The sequence below is a fragment of the Halichondria panicea genome, chromosome 1 (assembly GCF_963675165.1).
Source record: "Halichondria panicea chromosome 1, odHalPani1.1, whole genome shotgun sequence".
Classification (NCBI taxonomy): Eukaryota; Metazoa; Porifera; class Demospongiae; order Suberitida; family Halichondriidae; genus Halichondria; species Halichondria panicea.
In genome coordinates, this window is record NC_087377.1 from 7,414,330 (window position 1) to 7,433,609 (window position 19,280).

Sequence of the window (19,280 nt, forward strand, 5' to 3'; positions counted from 1 at the left end):
TTCGTGGATTAGCAAACTAAAGCTTCTTTCTCGAGTTATGGCTAGTTTGACTCACATTGAAGGCTGTTGCAGTCTCTTCAGAATCTTTCATAGCATCATCTGTCCGCACAAACTTTCTATTCAACATATGAGTTGGCCTTGCACTAAAGCACTAGCTTTTTGTTAGCTACAATACTCAGAAAATATCTTTTAAAACAGCTAGCTAGCATTAGCCATTTGTGAAATTGATCTCTTTGGACACACCCTTTAATTATTCCTGTGGATGTAATGCGCATGCGCGCTCATTCCCCATGTGTGAGAAAATAATATCCCAAGATCCTCCTGGCAGAATCATCTTTGTCTTGAGGGCCTGGTATATAAGCCACAAAACACTACCATATAACAATATAGATAACAATATGCATGTACACAGGTCTTTTCTTCTTAGATATTATATACACTGAACTACAGATCCTGGAAGAATCAATTTTCTTCTTTCTTGAGATCCTGGTAAGCCACATAATACAACAATAGATGCATGTAAATAAGTCTTTTCTTCTCAGTGACTTTATATAGATAAGCTAACTTTAATACTAATATAACACTCTAATACTTTTAAGCGAAAGCAAAAACATGGCGAGAGGCATTAGCACAGCGCCAGCTTGAACACTAGTTTGAATAGTGTTGCTATGTGGTAGTCATTCAGCTTGATGCATAGCAACCAGTCAGCCAATCAGATGGGACATATATATCAATTAATGCACAGTGCCTCGGGGTTTATGACAGTAAAACACACCTCCCCCTCGGGCTTACGCCCTCGTAGTCGGGAGGTTTACTGTCATAAACCCCTCTACACTGTACATTAACTTCTAGGTCGGGGGGGGCCTAACAGGGAGGGCCCAAAATTTTATGACACCGGCCCCCTCAGCTGCTGTTAGTGCAGTGTCACATGAAAATGAATAATTATAGGAATATCACATGTTCTACAAGGATAATGAATCAGCTTGCCCGGCGCCGGTGCCCATATCATCCGAGTATATATCTAGATCTCAGAGGAGGTACGACACGCGGTTAAGCTCACGTGACTGCTATTTCTTGATTGAAGGCAAGAAAGACAAAGAAGTCGTTAACAAACTTAACACATTCCAATCTTACATAGAAACCAAATCTTTCGATTTAGTATGCATAACTGAAACATGGCTGTACCAGATGATTAAAGACGCCCAAATTTTGTCTCCAAACTACACAATCTACAGAAGGGATCGTATCTCCCGTGGTGGTAGGGTTCTAATCGCTGTTTCGTCTCACATACCTTCACAAGAAATTCCTACATGTTCGATTACATCTGTGGAAATGGTCACAGTTAAGATTTTTGCCCAACCAATATTTTATATCTGCTGTGTATATATCCCCCCAAATTGTGAGGAATCTTATCAACAACAACTAATTATGGAATTGAGAAACCTCCCATCAGACTATGATTTAATAATTACTGGTGACTTCAATGCCCCGGACATCTGCTGGCCCTCACTTTCTGCCCATCAGTCATTCTCCAAAGATATCTGCAACATTTTCTTCTCTTTAAATCTCCTACAACTAATCAATTCACCAACACATGTGTGTGGCAACACACTAGACATAGTGGCCACAAACACTCCGGATAGGCTGAGGAATGTCATAGTGGACGATAAAAACAAGTTTTGTTGCTCTGACCACCACTTCATCTCTTTTGGCATTGCCATCAGACATACTCAAGCTAGACCAGTGAAACCAAGAAAGATCCAACTGTATTCAAGGGCAGATTTCCCAAGTATGGACACTCACATAACTAATTACCTATCAATGCATCCTTGCCCAGCACAAATTGACCCTTTTTGGAGTTTGATAACAAGCGCCTTATCTTCTGCTTGCCAGCTCTACGTGCCATCTATCACAATACCAAGAAAGAATCTCCCAAAGTGGTTTGATGGTGAAGCTAGGCATCTCCTTAAACAAATCCATACCATAAAACGCTCTGTTAAACGGAAGTGCACGGTGGCTAAGCAAAGAAAGCTTAACCGTCTGGAAGAAGAACTTACTAACAAACTAATCTCGGGTAGGCGTCGCTATGAAGAAAAACTTATCCAGAAAGATCTCTGAGTGCATCCAAACACAGCTCCAGTCAGTTAATTGTCAACTCTGTCCCTGTCACTGACCCCCTTGAACTGGCAAATATTTTCAACCAATACTTCCACTCCACTTTCTCTAAGAATAATTACCAACTCCCTCACACCTCATCTCTCCCGGCGCCGGCACACCAGCTAAGTAACCTCACAATAATGCCTGAGGAGACATACAAATGTCTATTAGAACTTGATCCAAGCAAAGCTCCTGGCAGCGACAACATTAGTGCCCAGGTACTCAAAAACTGTGCCAACTCACTCACAGATGCACTCACGGAACTCTTCAACCTCAGTATCAAGAATGGCCACTTTCCGCAACATTGGAAAATCCACAAAATTCGTCCTATCCCCAAAAAGGGCTCCCTCACAGAGGTTACCAACTACAGACCAATCTCTCTTTTCAGCATTACGTCAAAAATCCTAGAGAAAATCATCTATAACAACATCATTGACTTTGTTCGTGACAAGCTAAATGTTAACCAATTCGGCTTCCTCAAACATCGCTCATGCCTCAGCCAGCTCCTCATTTTCTACTCAAACATTGTCAACTCAATGGACAGCAAAATCCCAACAGATGTGGTGTACCTGGACTTGTCGAAGGCATTTGATACTGTATCGCACAATAAACTGCTCTACAAACTCTGGATGCTAGGCATAACTGGCCCTTTGTGGCAGTGGTTTAAAAGTTATCTTGAGAACAGACAACACTATGTAGAAGTTGAAGGCAAGCACTCTACTTTACTTCCTGTGCTATCTGGAGTTCCACAGGGGAGCATACTAGGCCCCCTTCTGTTTCTGGTATATATTAATGATCTTCTGGAAATTGTTCCCTCCTCACAAGTGTTTCTGTTTGCAGACGATACCAAGCTTCTCCAAACTCTCACCTCCAAAGGAAACTGTACCCACCTTCAATCTGATTTACTGGAAGTCTCAAACTGGTGTAAGAGATGGAACCTAAGCATGAATAATAGTAAGTGCAAAGTCATGCGCTTTAATCAGCCTGTACTGGAGGAGACCAACAGATACGTCATAGATGGAACCCTTATAGACTTTACGGACAACTACAAGGATCTTGGAATACTAGTATCGAGCACACTAGATTGGTCTAATCACTATTCACTCATCTGCTCTAAAGCCTATGGGGCTCTAAACCTCATTAGAAGGACTGTCAATAGCAACATCCCCAACAAAAAGAACCTATACATCACACTAGTCCGCTCTCACCTGTCGTACTGTTCGCAACTATGGAGACCTCTACACTTTAAGAATGTAACCAAGCTGGAACAAGTGCAGAGAAGAGCAACTAAATATATTCTCTGGGACTACTCCTCCAGTTACAAACAGAGGCTTTTAACTCTAGGCATATGCTACCCCTAATGTACTGGCTGGAGCTGAGGGATATCATGTTCCTAGTCAAACACCTAAAGCAGCCCCAAGATAATTTCAACATACGCGACCATGTTCGCTTTGTCACTACATCAACCAGGCTCGGTAGCAACCTAAAACTGTCACACAATTTCACCAGATTGAACAAAACACGACACTATTACTTCAATAGAGTAGTACGCCTTTGGAATGCAATGCCAAGCCTGGATCTGGAAATGTCGTACCGGAGAATAGAGAGACTCCTCTTCAATTTCTTCTGGGATTATTTCAATACAAATTTTGACCCAGACAATCTATGTACTTATCATGTCATTTGCCTTGCTCCAATTGTATTATTTAATTTAATTAAAAATCCTTATTTCTAGTATAGTACGTACTCCAGCTAGACTTTTAAGAAGTCAAAGACTGGCAGTGTGCTCTATTCCTTACTTATACTCAGTTTTTTATTCATTTTTGTTCAGCACTACTGAAAAGTTAATAATAATAATAATAATAATAATAGCATTCCAATGACGACATTCAACTGGTGGCAAGTAAGCGCCATAAAGAAACAAGCTAAGAGCATAAAACTCAGTGAATTTGTTGCTGGCTAGTAGCTAGAGTTTTACAAGTAGAGATTAGATTTGTTGCAACAACCAAGGCTCAGATGTTGGCAGTGATCCTATCCTGAATGCAGGCACAGAATACTCTAAAACAGAATTACACTAAAAACAATAATATCTCAAAATCTAAGCGGTGGTTGAAACTGGTTGAAAAGCTATTTCACATCAGTATAAGCCCAGCAATGAACCATCCTGATCTTAGAAACATCAAGTGTATTTCTTGAAAGATACACACCAAACCAAATCCACTATCAAAGTACACAGTCTTGAATGATATTCATGCACAAGTTAATGAGATTCATAATCCTTTTGGCTGGTCATGTGACCGTGTCGTACCTCAGAGGAGGCGGGAAGCACTTAACCTTTGCTTATTAGGTCTCTAATTGCCGTTGTGTTAATTGCATGCCAGTCTCATAAATTAGCCGCCCTTCCTAAGTGAGAGACCTAGGAAGGGCGGCTGATTTGTGAGACTAACCAACAAGCTGAAAGACATCATGCAAGACAGCCTGGAGCAAAGAGCTTGCCATCAATAGAATCATGTCAGGGAACACTCCAAAACAACCAGCTATAAGAAGCCATCATCTATGATTAAAGAAGTTATATCCAGGACCATGCATGTACCACAGCAGAAGAGCCTGAGGCCTCCTTTTACAATGTATATACGTTTATAGTGGACCGTACATGCATGCTATATGCAACAAAGGCCAGCTATTGAGAAGCCTGGCCAAAATCTCATCCGCCCTGTGTTCGACTGTGGGAGGGAGCAGCTCAATACTTGACTGAAAGTGGTCGTCGTTCTCTGTTTTACGTTTTAATCATCCATTCTCATTTACACAGTTAATGTGCATGTGACGCTCATTCAACTCCAAAATGATCTTGTTGTTGCCAAACCAGTTCAAGATACGACAAGAAATGAAGATTTTGATGAGCTCAAGCATTCTTCCTCATTAGTATTCACACCTGAGTTTGCCAATGTGGTCAATGTCGATGGATTGAGAATTAAAGACGGCAAGGTGTTTGTTATTTGGAAGTGGCAGGTGCTACATCCACAAGACAAGACGGTAATAATAGTGAGGGGAATTGCTGTTTGTTTTCGGCCAACGGAACCCTGGACTATTCAGACGCAGAGTCTGAAACAGTCACACACCATACCTTTCAAGGTGATCGGATGTATTAAGGAAAAACTATATCCAGAAGTACTCTGAAAAGCAAGTGTACTTATTGACGAAGGTGTCCCTGTACCTATATATAGAAGTACATGTTGAACCTGACAATCCTGTGACTCCAAATGCAATTGTGTTGGATACGTAGTGAAGGAAGCACGGGATGCTGTGTACGATGCCCTCATAAGGAATGACATTACTGTTGTAACATTCAAGTGGGTCAAATTAATGTTGAAGTACACATTAAGTACTGTTGTCGTCTAACCTAATTTTGCGTTGATCGATTTCCAATGACTGCATTAATTTAATTGTATAACACTCGCACGACTATAAACAATCATGTTCTAATAGCATTGTTCACCCACCACTCATTCATTTTTTGTTGTACATTTCTATTGAAATTCAACCAAGTGCAGCAATAACATGCATCATAATTATACACGTATTAATAGCTGTTAGCCATGAATATAATGCTCATGATTATCAATGTCCAATTTATAAATAGTTGTGGTCAGTTATATTGCAGTAACTTGTGAGGGAGGATGATTAACTGGCACATTGTAGTATAAATTCGCACATACATCAAATGAAGGCATTTGATAAAACAGTAATAATTGATGGCAACGAGGGATCCATTCGTTTGGGAGAACTTTCCTCCAATTTTAATACTTGACGGTGTGAAGTGTAAAATGTGCCCACCATATCTCTGAAGAAGCATTCCACATCTTACATCTTCAGTTGTGGAAGCTCTTGAATGTTTGATATCTCATCAGTGCAAGTGAGAGAGATCTTTATAGTAACTAGTAGTTCACTCCTGTGTACCCGTGGTTAGGCTCTTGAATCAGCCGCCCTTCTCAAGGTCTCTCCTCCCTCAGGTAGGAAGGGCGGCTAATTCATGAGACTGGCATGCAATTAACACAACGGCAATTAGAGACCTGATTAGCAAAGGTTAAGTGCTTCGCGCCTCCTCTGATCTACATGTATTAGAGTTATTACACTTTCCAGATTGTGGCAATGGACTCTGATAAATCAGAGATACAAAAGAAAGGGGATTGGAAACGAAATTTTTACGAAATTTTTGTGTGAAGCATTCCGCGTTATAGGGCGTGGCTAAAACTACAAAGGATTATATTTATAGTCAGCATGCTCATTACCTGTCTTGACTGCTCTACAATGTGCTGTACATAGAAACAGTGAAATTGATCATTTTTAATGTTGATTTTTCTAAAAAGTAAAGAGAATTTAGCTCTAAAAAGTCGACTAAGCAACGCAGCCACTATTACTAGACAAATAAATGCTATGCAAGAAGAAATAGCCTTTACTATGAAGTCGTAGGAGGGACAGGCCCGTGGTGTGTCTAAAAGTATACTAAAGCAGTTTAAAGGACTATACTGCAAACGTTTATGAGCAGTACAGTTTATTTATAGCATGAAACCATTCTATGTAGCACTTAGATACATAATAACCAAGTCAAGCAATGTCCTTTGCTGTTTTGACTTCACAGGAGGGACAGAGAAAAGTTGACATAGAGTAATTCAAGCTAAACTCAAAAAAATTGGAAACAGAGTAAAGACAACGGACTTAGAGCTTGTCAGTGGTATAAGCTTACTTCTCTCAAGTATCTCCCAGGCCCTGAGTGATCTCTAGTGGATAGGAGAGCTAGAAACCAGGGATACAAAACCGTAGCGCAGTCCTCCATGTAATTATTTGCGAGCGCAATAATTACACGGAGTGCTTCACCGGATGTCAGTCCTTTTACATAGGGCGTGGGCGATCGTTTCCAATCCCCTTTCTTTTGTATCTCTGGATAAATGGACCAACGGTAGATTACGTCATGAGGAGGCTGAGAGCCTGCAGGGTGGGTGGGGCTCACACAAGCCCCATGCATTACACAGTACAGAGCTAGAGCTAGACGCTCAAGTATCCCTGCAGCATGTAGATCTACTGTTGATTGAAGCATAGATAGTAGAAGAAGTAACGGAGTAGTCTCTCGAAACATGTCTGTCGATTTCTATATATCTATAATTGAAGCAACAATTTAAGAGGAACAGCTGGTCCAGGTCTCCTTGGTGTCCTTTCACTCCCTACACAAAGTACAAGCATTTAAACATTCTCGATATGGCTCCGTTGGTATCAAGTAAACCTGAAAATGCATTCGTTGGTCCATTAAAAATCCTATTTCAGTGGGTGGACCAACGGGCTGGATAACAAGCAAGAAAATAGTTTACTTACTTTGCACGCATTCTTTTTTATAGCCGTATCCGAGCTCATTTAAAAGCTTGGTGTCTTCGTTGGCATCAGGAAAACCTGCTCGTTGGTCCATACAGGAGGCCGTTTCTGGAAACTAGGTGGACCAACGGCCTGGACGACAAGTAAAAAAATAGTTCACGCACTTTGAATACATTCTGTGTTCCCCAGGTTGGTGTGATTATGAGCTCATTTCAAAGCTTGGTGTCTCCGTTGGCATCATTATAAACTGGAAATCCTGCTTGTTGGTCTATGAGGTTTCCTGTTTCTGGAAACTGGATAGACCAACGGCCTGGACGACAAGTAAAAAAATAGTTCGCGCACTTTTAATGTAATGTGTTCTCCAGTTTGGTGTGATTATATGAGCTCATTTCAAAGCTTGGTGTCTCCGTTGGTATCATTATAAACTGGAAATCCTGCTTGTTGGTCTATGAGGTTTCCTGTTTCTGGAAACTGGATGGACCAACGGCCTGGACGACAAGTAAAAAAATAGTTAGCACACTTCGAATGTGTTCTTTTTAATGTGTTCTCCAGTTTGGTGTGATTATGAGCTCATTTCAAAGCTTGGTGTCTCCGTTGGCATCATTATAAACTGGAAATCCTGCTTGTTGGTCTATGAGGTTTCCTGTTTCTGGAAACTGGATGGACCAACGGCCTGGACGACAAGTAAAAAAAATAGTTCACGCAGTTGAATGCATTCTTTTAATGTGTTCCAGGTTGGTGTGAGCAAGCTTGCATGGTGTCTCCGTTGGCATCATTAAACTGGAAAACCTGCTCGTTTGTCCATAAGGTTTCCTGTTTCTGGAAACTGAGTGGACAATTAATGGCCTGAACGACAAGTAAGAAAATAGTTCACGCACTTTCTTTTAATGTGTTCCAGGTTGGTGTGAACTTCAAAGCTTGCATGATGTCTCCGTTGGCATCTTTAAACTAGAAAACCTGCTCGTTGGTCCATAAGATTTCCTGCTTCTGGAAACTAGGTGGACCAACGGCCTGGACGACAAGTAAGAAATAGTTTACGCAGCTTGAATGCAATGTGTTCCAGGTTGGTGTGTCAGCTCATTTCAAAGCTTAGTGTCTCTTGTTTGCATCAATTAAAGGAAAACCTGCTCGTTGGTCCATAAGGTTTCCTGTTTTTGGAAACTAGGTGGACCAACGGCCTGGACGACAAGTAAGAAAATAGTTCACGCAGCTTGAGCATTCTTTTAATGTGTTCCTGCATAGTTGGTGTCAGAGCTTGGTGGCTCTCCGTTGGCATCATGCAGTTACACTAAAAAACCTGGACGTAGTCGTTGGCCCATAACCTTTTCTGTTTTTGGAAACTGGGTGGACCAACGGCCTGGACAACACTGACAGGTAAGAAAATAGTTCATGCAGCTTAGCTTGCATTCATTCTTTTATTGGAAACTCGAAAACCTGTTCCCTGCATGGTCTATCAGAATATCATATCCAGCCGGAAATTGGATAGACAACAGCCTATACAATAGGTAAGGTAATAAGTAACACACGACAGTCTGGTATGTACACTTTTACAGCTGTGATGATCACAATGATATTTCTTGATATTTTTACTAATTCAAGTCTATAATTATTTGTTTACACAATTTGTCAGACTACTGTCATAAAAACTCATCATACAGCTGCATCAGACTCTATTATACATCAGACTGAATGAAAGCCTCACTGCGACTCTGTATGCTGAAATCTACAATGACAGGGGCGTAGGCAGGAATTTGAGGAAGGGGGGGCTGAGCTGTTCGTGCCAGAAAGTACTTGGCGCGGAGCGCCGAAAATTCCGGTTACCGGAAGCCACACCCCCTAATTAATGACTCATTGCGCATGTGCAAGAAATAGCCACACCTTGCTTCAATTAATAATACCGTATAGCGCGAAATTTTCGAGGGGCTTAATTTTCGCGGATTTCGTGGGTTGGAATTCTACACGAAAATTAAGTCCACGAAAAGTGTTCATTAATAAGAATTACCTGCTATCATGCAAATATTTAAAGGCGTGGCTTCCGGTAAGCAGTCATTCCGCGAACATTGTGCAACGAAATGGCTTTTAGAGGCTAATCCACGAAATATAAGTGCCTCGAAAATTTCGCGCTATACGGTATTGCTAAAGCTAGCTAGCTAGCCGTAGCTAGCTAGCTTAGTTGCACTAAAGAATCAAAGTTACTAGTATAGTATAGCTAGCTCTTGGACATGCTGTTTGTCTGCCACTAATCTATACCTAATTCCCAGGCTGAAGACTCATCAGAGAAGGTGGGGCTCTTAGTGCAGTTTTTGCAGAGAAAGGGGGGGCTCCAGCCCCCAAAGCCCTCCCCCTCCCTACGCCCCTGAATGACATTTAAGCTAAGAGCTCAGCTTGTCTACTCACTAGTGTATTTTTGTCAAATGTGGTTATACCCAAAACATGTGTGGTGATAATATTGTATAAGCATTGCTATTTGATGTGGTTAATTTTAAACCTGACTAATCATTGAGTTATGCATGCTTCAGTAAGAAAAAGTCTCTCAGTTGAGTTCTTTGTTGTTTGACTATCTTCTATAAATGGGTGATTCTAATGAGGAGCAGGCTGCTGCCACAGGCAGCGAATAAAATGAGTTCGAAGTAGCCTCGGTGAGCATTATGCAGCCTAACTAATTAGACTAAACTATAGTTCTGAATTGCTCTTCTGTGTACAGTAGTAGATATATATGGTTCGCTGCATGATAGACCTTTCTCCTATATCCGCTATATATAATCAAGGGTAAGGAATTCCAAGTTGGTTTGAACCCGAGATCTACCAAGCGTGACGTTGTTGATGAATCCAATTCACAGCATCCAGCAAGTTATTGATATGATGAGCTATATATATGCACACATGCATGGCATGCACGTTTGTTTACCCATGCAGGAACCAAAAAAACAAAAGTCTTGTGAAGAAGATGTAAGGTTGCGTGCACGTAATTATAAAGTATAGAGGTGTAAATGTATAATGGCTTAGTATTCACTTGCTGTGTATATACAGCAAACCTTCGCAACATCTGCTTTTGCTAGGGCTCGATCCCGGAACTGTAAGCAGTGGAAGTCATTGTGCTCACGGGTATGTTTGATTAATGTTGTTTAATATGCATTTTAATTGGATTTGCCAGACATAATAATTATTGTAGCTACTATATCAGACAGGTCTCATCAAGAGATTCTTGTTCCTGCATGGATTTAACTATAGGAATACTGATGATGTGTATTTCCTCGCTTATCTGAGTTGGTCCATTTCTGTGGCTTAGCCTATATATAATGATTAATATGTATAACGTACTTCAATGTTGTTTTATTATATATATATTCGGATATATAATTATAGGCCGATAAATGGCTAAATGGAAAGAAATACCAAGTGATTGTACCCAACTTTGCCATTCTCTATTACAAGAGGGAGAGGGGCCGGCCCTCTCAAATTGTTTGGAGAGGTAGGTCTACTACAAACCACAACACACTTGATTCATCGTATATATACCTATAATTATATCGACATGCAGGGTCTGAACATGCATATGAAATCGTTCGTTGAGAATGAAGCTGTAAGAGATGAATTTCTTAGAGCTGCAGCACAGTCAACATCGTCCAGTTAGTTTATGATGCTGTAGACATACAAATACACACACGCGCACTCACTCACATACAACATGCCATATAGAATCAGAACAACCAGCTGGAAGGCAAAACTATCCACCTATACAGTACCAACCATTCCCATCTCAACAACAGATTTCTCAACCTTGAAGTACAATGTGCTTGGAAAGCTTTCCAATAGAGTTCTCAACCCGTTTCGTAAGCATGCAAGTTATGATACACTTATAATAAGTGTTACATTATCTTCATGCAGGTAAGAAAAAGGGATTTTATTGTGACTTAGACAGGCTGAGGTGGTTTCCGGAAGAACTCCGCTTCCAGTCGCCAATTCTGTCACTTTTTACTGAGCAGGCAACACAAGACATTGTTCAATTCTTAAGCATGTGCATTCGATCACCTGCAAAGATGGATATACAGTGTGTGAAGGTATATAATTTATAGAGTGCACATGCATGGGGTAATCATAAAAGTTAAATTATTGACTTGCTTAGTTGCCCCAAATGCAATTTTTTTAGTCTTCTTAGATACTCCACGCACTCCTTGTTTCGTGATGGGTTTTATTTCACGAATATTTATTGTATTAGGTGGCCGCTCAGGATGGAGTTGAATGTGGCATTCATGTGATACACAATATTATGACAATGGTCAAGGTACGTGATGGTATATACGTAAAAGCATTCATGAGTATTTACACTAACACAATTGATCAGTTTTCTGGGCTACCTGCATCAAAGCACCTGCAAAAGTCTGTAAACACTGCTGAATTACGTGGATTGATCCTGTTATCATGCTACTCCACTCAACAAAGGTAAAAAAAATGATTTTGGCTACTCCCTCATGTGTACCTATATACTGCAGCCAAAAGACATCTCACAGAGTCAGAAGGAGTAAAGGGTTGCTAATACAGATCTGCAGGTGAGTACACCATGCACACTGACACACACTCATGATTGTGTTCATGCATTCACAAACGTTGATTGCTATGTACTTGTATATAATGTGTATATGAGCATGCTTCACTGCATGCTGGTATATAAACTATACCGACATTGTCTACTATGCAATAGACTGATGATGATGCCAGTGTATCTGTTAAGAAGACAGCAAAATCGAAGCCTTAACTGCTAACATTAATTGTATAGCTTGTATAGTATAGCTCAGAATGTTTATTTACTAATTATGTGCAATAATATAGTTACTAGTTTCCCTCATATAGTTTCTCATCTGTTATTCCCCCATGCATATAATTATATGATTGTGTTGTGTGTAATTTCTTCAGTCACCCCTTATTGTAACGCATGCATGATAAGTCAGAACAAGTGACGCCACAATTTTAAATTTTATATGGTTGTAAAAACAAAAAGTGCATGACAAGACCATCATGCATGTGAGTACAATAAAATTATACAATATTATACTTATAGTTTTTCTGATTGTGATATACCATAGATAAAATCCACAATGTGTGAGGAAATTTCTTTTATTCAGTGACGATTTGATTCTCTTCAAGCATGAATTGTTCTACCATCTGGCTGTTCAAGGCATCATATTGTCTATATAGGTGCTCATTTTGTAAGCACCACTGCATCCTGTATGATATATAAGTGCATGGTAATTAAAATCATATAATATACTTAACATACAATTATTATATACCTGAATGATTTGGCCAATGGAAATGATCTACTAGAAACCGACTGTGCCTGAAAAAGGAGGGCTCTCTATTCAAGCAGTATTGGTGCATGCAGGTTGCAACTATTGTCGTATAATTATGATGACTTCAGGTGCTGCAGATACAAGGGCATATAATTATATTATTATGCAATTGCATGCCGGAAGAGTTCGTCCCGATATAGCATTTATACCTGATGAGAATCGTTCATATAAGATAGTGAAAGGAATGTTGGGGGATTCCTGAACTTCCATCAGTTAGAATCCATAGCAAATTCCTATACAATATTGATGCAAATTAGTGTACCATAATTATTACTAGAATGTTTTGCGAGCATCAAACATTTGCAAATTTTGTGAGGGTTGATCAATAAAATCCGCAAAACCTAAATTATTACTAGTAAATACTTGCCAGAACACAATAGTTAGATAGCAAAGGGTCAAATTTTCTGCTGATTTGGCTCATTCGCAAAGGTTTTTCACCCGCAAAATATTCTAGTAATACAGTATGAGGCGTAATAATTATAATTATCATGCATGCAGCATTACCATGCTGACAATATACAGAGTAAATATCCCCTGTAGCAGTGATGGATGTCTTGAGCTTTTTTTTTGTACATACAGAGGATTTAGAACTGTCAGCCTTATAAATCTTTTGTTTTCTTAGTGAAGGAAGCTTTGGAAAGTACGATATCACATTAATGTCAGTGTGCATGGTCACCAGTACTAGACTCTGTGAAGTCTTGCGTAAATGGGGCTAATGATAATTCCACAAGCCTTTTTAGTATAGGCTGAAATGCTTCAGTGGGGTAAGAAGGAAGACATTCAATTAAAGTGTACAGTACTGGAGCTTCCTTTTGTAGAAAGGCCATCTTTTTTGCATTTGACTTCAAGGAGCCAGAAGACTCCATTTCCTTTAGCATTTTGTGCACTTCTTCTGTAGGTGGTACCAAAGCACACACATGCAGGTGATGCTGAACTGAGAGCTTGCAGTAAATTAATCCAGTGCTTGCAACAGGAGACAGCTGTATCAGCCTCGTTGACTTCTTTAGCTATTGTGGTGATAAGTTTGACCAAACTTGGTGCGTGCAAATGTAGTAATTCTAGAAGAGAAGTGAATTCATGCTGGCTTATACACTTATTTGTAGTAAACATCTTCAGCTGCGTGCGTGTTGTCTTGTTGTTTATGTATATCCGATCATGGAAACTAGTGTTGAAAGAAAATAAATACAGTTCTGTAACTTTTCAGCTGTCTGCATGATCCTAAACTTATCACAACAATAATTGCTGAATAAGTAAAACAGCTTTCGCCACACTGTATATATGATTACTATGATGAGAGGCACCTTCTACAAATGGATTCAAGTTTTGAATAAATCTGTGCATGCATGCTTGGCAAGGTTTGTTTTAGCTCAGGGAGGACTATCATTATAATTATATATAATCATTATACATGCAGTGTTTGATCACATGGGAAAATTTGCACTTATCTTCCAGTACATGCAGCTGATATAGGGGATGAGGTTTTATGAACTCCAGAACCGTTGAGTTGGGACTTCCAGGGCATAAGGTCTTTTCTGAATGCTAAACTAGTAGCATCCATGACAACAATGGGTGGACAATCTCCACACGCAGTGCACTGAAATCCTACTTGATAATCAATGTCTAACGGGTCAAGAAAGGCATACCACGACAACCGATAGTGATTGTATATGTAAACATATACTTATTAAACTGATCGCCGAATCCTGCATCTTCATGGTTTTTAACCAACACACAATACTGGGTATATATAGTTGTTCTGAAGAGGAAATGTATCGTTAATAGTCAAAGTGCACACACATGCAACCTTCCCAAAAGGAATTGATGCATAAAACCTCGCAGAATTTAACTTCATAGGATACCAGGAACTTGCCCATATTCAATAATCCTACTAGTTGGCCATCAACTTCTTTACGTTTCTTACATCCTGAGCAATACCTAACATGCACTGTTTGGTCAATATAATAATTGTTATGGATTTATACTTCTAAAGCTACCTACCATTTGCATTGAAAACTGTATTGAACAGTATAATTTTGCTCCGTACAGATTCCTGCTTGTCTTCTTCATCTCGTGTAAGCGTACTGCACACTTTACAATATGTGTCGACTGAGCCCAAAATAGAAGTGTTGTTTACAATGTTGAAGCGATCAGCTACAGTACATGCCAGTTGTTGAGACAATTCACTTGATAAATTGAACGGTATACTGCTTGATGAAAGGGACCGATACTGATGCACGTGCACTTGTCTATTCTGCTGCACACTATAGACATATCTTTTGCAATTTTATTGAGGCAGTCATGTTTATCCTCATCCGGGCTATTCAATGCTTTCTCGACAATGTCCACATGTGAACAGTGTTGTTTATTGTATTTGCATGTACAACAGTACAGACCCCTTAATTGTTTATCATCAATACGAACTTGTATATCAGCTCTTGTACATACCGCCTGCCCAATAGAGCATACAACCTGTAAATCATTATAATTATATAGTTGTGATTGGAGACGTACATGCATGCACAATAGTGTCCAACTTACCTCTGTGCCAACATTTATACTGTAGGAGGTGTCCTCCTTGTGAGGTTCAATATTCAAAGTATACGAATGATCTGAATGGGTATGAGGATAATTCATAAATATTAGCTGTGCATGCACTTTTTTAGAAGACATGTACCTGATAATTCTTGAGCTGATGTAATGTTGTGAATATTGTCAGTCTCTTGGATAATCAGTCTAGTTGCTTCGATGTGGATACATTCAGAGCCAACAATGCTTGTGAATGCATCATATGTGGAATCAACCGAAGTGGAGCAGCTATTTAGTAAGTGGCCACGTGCACTATCACAACTGCACCAGTATACCCACTGTATACCATCACTGAAGTGCAACCCACAGCGTGAGACGAAAAGAAACTCCATGCTCTGTGAAGTTAATAGATCAACAGACCAACTACATGAATATAATTATACTTCATCTCTCTATAATTATATTATATGCATGCAATTATACCAGAGATACAAAAGAAAGGGGATTGGAAACGATCGCCCACGCCCTATGTAAAGGGACTGACATCCGGTGAAGCACTCCGTGTAATTATTGCGCTCGCAAATAATTACATGGAGGACTGCGCTACGGTTTTGTATCTCTGGTTTCTAGCTCTCCTATCCACTAGAGATCACTCAGGGCCTGGGAGATACTTGAGAGAAGTAAGCTTATACCACTGACAAGCTCTAAGTCCGTTGTCTTTACTCTGTTTCCAATTTTTTTGAGTTTAGCTTGAATTACTCTATGTCAACTTTTCTCTGTCCCTCCTGTGAAGTCAAAACAGCAAAGGACATTGCTTGACTTGGTTATTATGTATCTAAGTGCTACATAGAATGGCTTCATGCTATAAATAAACTGTACTGCTCATAAACGTTTGCAGTATAGTCCTTTAAACTGCTTTAGTATACTTTTAGACACACCACGGGCCTGTCCCTCCTACGACTTCATAGTAAAGGCTATTTCTTCTTGCATAGCATTTATTTGTCTAGTAATAGTGGCTGCGTTGCTTAGTCGACTTTTTAGAGCTAAATTCTCTTTACTTTTTAGAAAAATCAACATTAAAAATGATCAATTTCACTGTTTCTATGTACAGCACATTGTAGAGCAGTCAAGACAGGTAATGAGCATGCTGACTATAAATATAGTCCTTTGTAGTTTTAGCCACGCCCTATAACGCGGAATGCTTCACACAAAAATTTCGTAAAAATTTCGTTTCCAATCCCCTTTCTTTTGTATCTCTGATTATACGCACGAAAAAGATAATATACTTACATTCAAAGAGGAATCGATTCTATTGATTCCCTGTATAACAAACGACTGGAGAGAGTTGTCCAATGAGTTGAAAGCACACTGTTCATGTACACTGATGAGATATGCAGACAGCAATGGCACTGGAATTCCAGACGGCTCTGTTTCTGACTTTGAAACATTATCCTGCAATGGCATGATTGTAGAGATCTAATGTTTGAGTTTGTACAATTACCTGTACTTTGTATCCGGCTTGACTTATATTGTCATAATTATCCATCAAAAGGCTCATTATGGCCCTCTTGCATGGTCACTCCTGAATTGAGTTGACACGATTCCCTTTCCCTGAACAACTCGGTGCATTTTCTTGATCTGACCTACAAATTGAACGATATAATACACACTTGGGATTAATTCACTTCTTCGTGATCACTTAGCAATAGGTTGTGGATGGTACCGTATATTGGAGGATAGTTCTTTCTACTGCAAACTGCGAATGCATAATTCGCAATCGAAATAAACGCAAAGAAAGAGCATGCGCATGCATTTCGCAATAGCAATCAGGCTTGCATGTACATCAATATCGAATACCCCGCATTCATACCCATATAGATTTATACATGATTATGCTTTAATTCTCTTACTATAGGGTAGTGTTTCCTCTTCTTCTTTAACTTGTTTGAGCAAAATGAATATTTATCTTCGTTAGCCTCTCGAATCCGTTTCCATGAGTGGCTTATAACTAGATCATAGGCCTTCTATAATTGATGACGTGTTTTATTGCCACGAGTGCATTTGTACATAGCACATGCACAATGATAGCTATACATTATTATAGCGACTCACTACATCAGTGTTGCAGATGTTGCATGAATGAATAGGAATCACCCATGCAGTGGTACCCAACCAATTATACTGATTACTCATATACATGTCATTGGATACAATATATATATAATTGTACTATGGTTGCACCAAAGATCAAAGGCTTCAGTTGTAGTTTATACTACTTATACAACCTGTCTGACCACAGCCATGGTATATGGCAGCTATACCCTAGTGTATAACTGCCATATACCATGGCTGTGGTCAAACTACATGTACAGCTAGAACTGAATACAGTATCCCACCTTTGCAACAAAATTGACACACTGTTTCAATTAAAACAATGACACACTACTCAATTCAATCAATATTAGCAATATTAGAGTTAGAGAGAATTCAATACAAAACAGACTACTAATGATTTTAGTCAACATAAAAAGAGCCAAGTTCGAGCGATGAATAGTTCCAAAAAGGAGGCAAATTTGAAAGAACTCCGTGATCGTGAATCGAACGATACTGGTTTGTTTGTGTTGCTTTTTTTCAACTTTCAACATTGGTTGTCACAACCTGCTTATTACATTGCTGCATGGGACCAGGAGCAGTAAGAAGGGTCCAGACTGCCAAGTGTTTCTCAGACTAAAGAGACTGCACTGCACTGGGCCAGTACAGTAGGCTTGTGGAATGATATTTTGGGGTACATTTGCACTCTTTGTAGACAAGTAGCACCAGTGTACTTTCTTGAAGTGCCTTCTATAAAGATGCAGAAACACAGCCTTCACAATTGCTTGCTTCTAAACATAGTAGTACAGTTCTAAACATAGTACAAGCCAGTTAAACTATGGCCTCTCGTGGTATATTTGCTTTACACGCTCGAGTAATCAGATAAACCATAGATGATACAGTACTGACGTGGATATGAAACGTTTCAGGATTCCGGTATTCTGCTTGAAGCTATCATAGTAACGGGCATATCCGAGGTAATTTACTAGTTTTCATAAATTAGGCAATTTGTTCCAAATAAACGCCGAGGGAATGATCGAGGTTATACCAAGCAGCTGTGTAAGTGAGTTGGCAGAACTGGCCAGAGACAGACAAAAGAGAATCTATGTATTAACAGAGAGGATATTGATGCTGCAAGTGTATTAAGCGAAGACAGTAGTAGTGACTGTGAGGAGGTAGAATGAGTAGAGGAAGTACAGTCCAGTGCAAGATGATATTTAACTATTAAATTAAGTCTATAATTATTATTTTATAGTAGATCTACCCCTGTACCCATGTAATTATATCCAAAAGCAAATCACTCAATGTTGGTAGCATGCATGTAGATCAAAAGAAGTGTGGCTGACTCATAACACTAGCATGAGATAAGCAAACGGGTGAAAATTGTTGATGATCTGTACGTGTACATGCTAATAGAATTTTATATAAAATAATAGTCTGAGAGTATTAATATTATTATAGTACACGATAAACTGTTTCTTGATCGTTTACGAAGTGGCTGTGAGAGAGACACATTCCAACTTGCCGGTTCGAAATTCCTATACAAGTGTAGATACACGGCACTTGAAAAGAGATTGGACGTTTAATGCTGTCTTCACCGATGGTGTTGCCTAGAGAAGTAGCACTCGAGTAGGTTCTGGGATAAATTTCACTTGATAGTATAATTAGCTAACATTTGGCAATTGATATCTTAGCTCAGCGAAAGACAACACTGCAATTTGGAAAGTTAATGACATGTACATGTACGTGTGAACTTATTGATAGAAATCATAATAGTAGTTAGTTGTAATA

At 39.5% G+C, this 19,280-nt stretch overlaps 4 long non-coding RNA genes across 5 annotated transcripts; 2 read left to right on the top strand and 2 right to left on the bottom strand.

The window, feature by feature from the left end:
• The first annotated feature begins 7,899 nt into the window (after positions 1-7,899).
• On the top strand, positions 7,900-8,378 carry LOC135340402 (uncharacterized). The gene is made up of 3 exons (XR_010396342.1): positions 7,900-8,020; positions 8,074-8,205; positions 8,256-8,378. It is a non-coding gene; the product is annotated as an uncharacterized LOC135340402 (long non-coding RNA).
• Positions 8,379-11,470: 3,092 nt separating this feature from the next.
• Positions 11,471-12,071, top strand: LOC135340446 (uncharacterized). The gene is made up of 4 exons (XR_010396361.1): positions 11,471-11,582; positions 11,741-11,806; positions 11,867-11,964; positions 12,015-12,071. It is a non-coding gene; the product is annotated as an uncharacterized LOC135340446 (long non-coding RNA).
• A 607-nt stretch (positions 12,072-12,678) lies between these two features.
• LOC135340477 (uncharacterized) lies at positions 12,679-13,068 on the bottom strand. The gene is made up of 3 exons (XR_010396383.1): positions 13,022-13,068; positions 12,813-12,943; positions 12,679-12,745 (listed from the first exon to the last, which is right to left on the bottom strand). It is a non-coding gene; the product is annotated as an uncharacterized LOC135340477 (long non-coding RNA).
• Positions 13,069-14,889: 1,821 nt separating this feature from the next.
• On the bottom strand, positions 14,890-16,908 carry LOC135340389 (uncharacterized). Of its 2 annotated transcripts, none has more exons than XR_010396340.1 (4): positions 16,689-16,908; positions 15,547-15,793; positions 15,411-15,481; positions 14,890-15,023 (listed from the first exon to the last, which is right to left on the bottom strand). It is a non-coding gene; the product is annotated as an uncharacterized LOC135340389 (long non-coding RNA). The 2 variants fall into 2 exon arrangements; XR_010396339.1 differs by lacking the exon at positions 14,890-15,023 and adding an exon at positions 15,299-15,341 and having other exon boundaries at positions 16,689-16,906.
• Positions 16,909-19,280: the final 2,372 nt, after the last annotated feature.